The sequence below is a fragment of the Jaculus jaculus genome, chromosome 1 (assembly GCF_020740685.1).
Source record: "Jaculus jaculus isolate mJacJac1 chromosome 1, mJacJac1.mat.Y.cur, whole genome shotgun sequence".
Lineage (NCBI taxonomy): Eukaryota > Metazoa > Chordata > Mammalia > Rodentia > Dipodidae > Jaculus > Jaculus jaculus.
The window spans coordinates 258,853,272-258,859,018 of NC_059102.1; positions in this window are offsets into that span (position 1 = coordinate 258,853,272).

Genomic DNA, 5,747 nt, shown 5'->3' on the forward strand with positions numbered 1-5,747 from the left:
GAAGTGCTGCTTTAAGTTCAAACTGCTAGTACTGGTTTTATCTTGGGTCCTGTCTTTAAGATGTAAGTTTTCCAAGAAAATTACTATACACAGCTGAAGAAGAAAGTCACTCTCCTTCATGAGAGCAAAGGAATGGATAACTTTCATGAGAGAGAGGCTGGAGAGATGGCTCAGAGGTTAAGGTGCTTGCCTGCAAAGCCTAACGACCCAAGTTCAGTTCTCCGGTACCCATATAAAGCCAGATGCACAAAGTGGCCCATGCAACTGGAGTTTGTTTTCAGCAGTTTAGGGGCCTCAGTGTGCCCATTTTCTCTCTCTCTCTCTGCTTGCAAATAAATCAATAAAAATGTGTTCATGAAAGAAATAGATGAATAACACCGCAAACCAGCAAATCCCTTAATACCAGAGGAAGAAAAGAGCTGGTGGTGATCTGGTCAGCCAGAGCACCAACCCACAGAGCCACAGACATTAGCAAAGGCCTCTCCATGCTAACATTCAGTGTGGCATCCTCAACCCATCAGGTAAATGATGCAGACTGTCCAAATGAATTCAAGCACAAGATACAACTACTACTGTTTCCAAAACACACAGCACTAGAAAAATGCTCCCAAACTGAAAGTCAAAGTATTGGCCTATCAACCTGTCAAACAAACTGGTATGGTCATTCTGGTAACTGATCAAGTGGATTCAAACCAGAACTAATCAGAGAAATAAAGACAACTGCACATTCATAAAGGGAACAATTCACTAAGAAGACATAACAATCATAAAAAATATGCACTGCATGTTGGGACCCCTGATTTTATGAAATAAACACTAAAAGATATGAAAGGTCAGGTAGATTCTGGTATCATAACAGTGGATGACTTCAATACTCCACTCTCATTTTCAAATGAGTCATCCAAACTAATACATTTTTTTTTTAATGAGAGGGAGAAAGAAAGGGAGAATTGGAAGGGCAGAGCCTCCAGCCACTGTAATACAACTCCAGATACATGTGCCACCTTGTGCACATATGCAACCTTGCATGCTTGCATCATCTTGTGCATCTGACTTATGTGGGACCTGGGGAGTTCAACGGGTCCTTAGGCCTCTCAGGCAAACGCCTTAACTGCTAAGTCATCTCTTCAGCCTGGGTCATCCAAACTAAAAATCAACAAAGAAACTTCAAAGCTGTGATGATTTGAATCAGATGTCCTTCATAAACTCATGCATTTTGAATGCTTGGCTTCCAGCCGGTGGCAGTTTGGCAGATGGAGCCTTGCTGGTGAAGGTATGTTGTTAGGAACGGGCTTAGGGACGTTATAACCAGCTACTCCCTGCCAGAGCTTGGCTCACTATCTTGCTGTTCTTTCTACCTGCTGTTGTCCAGGAGCTGATGTCCAGTCTCTGCTCTACACTCTTTTCCCTGCCGTCATGAAGTTTCACCTTGAGACTACAAGCCAAAAAAATTAAAATTTTTTTCCTATCAGCTGCTTTGATAGGGTTTGTTTTTTGTCCCAGCCACAAGAAGATAACCACAAGAGCTAAACTACACTATAGATCAATTGTATTTTACAAATATCTATGGAATATTTTATCCAACAAATACAAAATACAAATTCTTCTCAGCAGGCCATGGAAATTTGTCTAAAATTAATCACATTCTAAGACACGAATCAAATAGGAAAGGATTTAAATATTATTCCTTGTATCTTGTTATAGCTAAGTGTAATGCAACTAAAAATTAACAGCAAGACAAACCATAGAAACTACACAGATACTTGGAAACTGAACAATGCATTTTTTTCGTTCTTTTCTGCTAAGAGAGAGAGAAAGAACAGAAGACAGAGAGAGAGAGAGAGAGAATTGGCATGCTAGGGCCTTAGCCATTGCCATCAAATTTCAGATGCATGTACCACCTAGTGGGCATGTGTGACCTTTTGCTTCCCTCACCTTTGTGTGTCTGGCTTACATGGGATCTGGAGAGAGATGGAACCTGGGTCCTTAGGCTTCACAGGCAAGCATCTGATCTGCTAAGCCACAATTCATTTTTAATAGATGTAGATCACTGAAGAAATCAGGAAGGTGATTTTAAAACTCCTAGAACTGAAGACTGGGGAGATGGCTCAGTGAATGAAGTGCTTGCTATGGCACACATGAGGACCTGAGCTCAGATGCCCACATAAAATTCAGTCATGATAATGCATACCTGTAATTCAAGAACTGGGAGGTGGGGACAAGAGGATGCCTAGTCTATCCAGTGCACATATGCAATTGCATCCACAAATGTGCTAGCTCGCATATGAACATGCATACACATGTGTTGTGGTAGTTTTGAATGTAATGTTTCCATAGCTTCAGGTGTTTGGGATTAAGCTTCCTACTTAGTGTACACATAGTAGGGCATTTGGGAGGTAGAGCCCTGCTAGAGGAAGTGTGTCACCATGGGTGGACCTCGGGCTGGAGTCCAGCTTTGTGTGCGATCAGAGTCAGCTCATGCTTGCTGGTGCTGGCTGTTGTCCCTCTGCTGTGGATGGGTGGAGAAGTGAACCAGCTTCTTCTGCCATGATGAAGCTTTCCCTGGAATCCACAAGCCTGAAATAAATCCTTTCCTCCCATAGCTGCTTCTGGTCCAGTGTTTGTGCCAGCAATGAGAAGGTGACTACAATATACATCCACACACCACCCATAGATACACATGCAAAATATTAAAATGAAACAAATAAATAAATAAATAAAAAGAAACCCTAAAAAGGCTCTAGGATCAAATAAAAAGAATAGTACAACTTATTAGAACTTCTGGGATACATACAGCTAAGGCAGTACTAACAGGGAAGTTCGTAGCCGAATGCTTATATTTTAAAAACTAGGGGCTGAAGATACGGCTCAGTAGTTAAGGCACTTGAGTGCAAAACCTAATGACCTGGGATCAACTCCCCAGTACCCATGTAGAGCCAGATGCACAAAGTGATGCATGCATATCTGGAGTTTGTTTGTAGTGGCTAGATCCCCCTGGTATACCCATCTTCTCTCTCTCTTTCTTTCTCTCTCTCTCCTTGAAAATAAATTTTAAAAATATTTTTAAAAAGTTAGAGACAGGATGGGGAGGCAACAAGGTAGAGAAATACGGTGGGGAGATGAATCAAAACTAAAGATATGTGAATAAGTCATATGGAAGCCTACTACTTGGTGAGTCAATTAAAACATAAATTGTATTTTATTTTATTTTTTTAAATTTTTTTTTATTTATTTATTTGAGAGTGACAGACACAGAGAGAAAGACAGATAGAGGGAAAGAGAGAGAATGGGCGCGCCAGGGCTTCCAGCCTCTGCAAACGAACTCCAGACGCGTGTGCCCCCTTGTGCATCTGGCTAACGTGGGACCTGGGGAACCGAGCCTCGAACCAGGGTCCTTAGGCTTCACAGGCAAGCGCTTAACCGCTAAGCCATCTCTCCAGCCCTAAATTGTATTTTAAATGTGTTTGAATGAAGGTCCACTGTGTGGGTAGATAAAGCAGCTACCAGAAGCCATATGTTACTAACTGGAAATTTCAGTGTCAGGGATGAAATACCACACAATGACTTGTTGGTTAGGGAGGCAAAAGAGGCATCTAAAATAATGTGGGCTATTGCCTTTGCTTCTGGTTGTCCACCAAAACTAGAGAGTGAGTCCCTAGTGCTGAAGACAGCTGCAGAGCATAGAGCAATTTGGCTGGAACTGATTGAAAGCTTTCTCCATGCTGGCTAGCTTTCTTTGTTCCAGAAAATGCGATTGCAAGCTGCTGGGGGAGAAACCCATCAATAGTCCCACTCAGCTGTAGACCCTGTGTATTCCACAACCAATCTGCCAGGCAAGATATGCCTACTGGTGCAATGGTGGCATGGATGCTATGGGAGTAACGAGCTACTTTCTGGTTGGATTTGAGGCCTGCTCCACAGGAGGGAGTTCATGTCTGCTACTGTAAAGCGGCCAAAAGACTATGGCTATAGACATAGGCCCGGTGGGGGTGGGGGGATCTTACTACTGTGGTTATGCTAAACAGACAGTATGTTAAACTGCCCTCCAAATACCCGTATTTGTTTCCATAGATTAATATACTGCTGGAAGACTCAGCCACAGAAATTTCTTCCTACAATGGATAGTGGTTGATGCCAAGAGGCGTAGCTGGAAAAATTGCAGAAAATAAGTAACTGTTATGCACTCAGCTTCAAACACGACATCTCAGCCACCCCTCCAAACCCAAATGCAGCAAATGGTAACAAATAATAATAAAGACTGGGGCAGAAATTACTAAAATGGAGACTCAAATCACAATGCATAGAATTGACAAAACAAAGAAGTGGTTATTTGAAAACATAAACAAAATGGACAAACCTCCAGCCAAACTAAGCAAATGAGAGGAAGAAGATTATTCAGTGAAATTACAGGTGAAAGGAGATGTTAAAACAGGCTCCAATGAAATCCTGAGAATTATTAGGGATACTTTAAAAACTTATATTCAAAAGAAAAAAAAAACTGGAAAGCCTAGAAAAAATAGGTAAATTCTTAAATATATATGATAAATCAAAGTTAAGTAAAAAAGAATAAAAACTACTTAAATATACCATAAACAACTTGATCAAAGCAGTAATAAAGTCTCCCTACAAAGAAAGGCCTGGAAGTCCAAGGAACCTTTAAGGAGGAGCTAACATCAACAATTCTCAAATTATTCCATAAGATAGAAAGGGAGACTGGGCATGGTGGTGCACGTTTTTAGTCCCAGAACTCAGGAGGCAACAATAAAATAGAAGAGAGGCTACTTGGAAAGAAGAAGGGATTCAGTGGAAGGGGATTTTGGAGGAGGAAAAGGGAGGGTGGTAGGAAGGGATCACAATCATATTATATTAGCAATATGTATGGAAGTTGTCAATAAAAAGTTTTTTTTTTTTTTAAATAGGAACAGCAACAACAAAATTCATGTGTGGTGACATGTACCTTTAATTCCAGCACTTGGGAAGCTGAGAAAGGAGGATCACTGTGAGTTGGAGACCATCCAGAGGCTATAAAGTGAGTCTCAGGTCAGCCTGGGCTAGAGTGACACCCTACCTAGGAAAAATAAAAAATAAAAAAAACAACAACCAAAACAGCAAGATTAAAAGTCAACATAATAAAGGCAGTATGCAATAAGCTCATAGCCAAAATTATTACAGAAATGGGGAAAACTAAAATCATTTCTCATAAGATGTGGAACAAGTGTGGCTACATTCTTGTTTAGTACAGCACTCAAAGTCTTAGCCAGAGCAGTCAGCCGTGAGGAAGACATAAAAGGAAAAAGTCACACTGTCCCTATTTACAGATGACATGATGCTACACTTAAAAGAAACTGAAGGCTTGAGCAAGAAACTCTTAGATCTGATCAGTACAGCAGAGTAACAGGATTCAAAGCCAGATACAAAAAGTAATGGCTCTTCTATGTAACTGTGATGGTTTGAGTGGAAAATGTTCCCCACAGTCGCAAGTGTTTGTGTTAAACTTCCTACTTAGTCTCCAGGGGTGGAGTCCGTGGCAGGTGGAACCTTGCTGTAGGAGGTGTATTTCTAGGGGTGGGCCTGGCCCTACTGTGTGCTTGGAGCTAGCTTGCTTTTGGTGTTCTCTCTCTTGCTCTCTTTCCCTCCTGCTGATGTATGTTGTGAGATAGTTGCCATGCTTTCTTCACCATGATGAAGCTTCTCTGTGACACTGTCAGCCTAAAATAAACCCTTTCCTCCCATAAACTGCTTCTAGT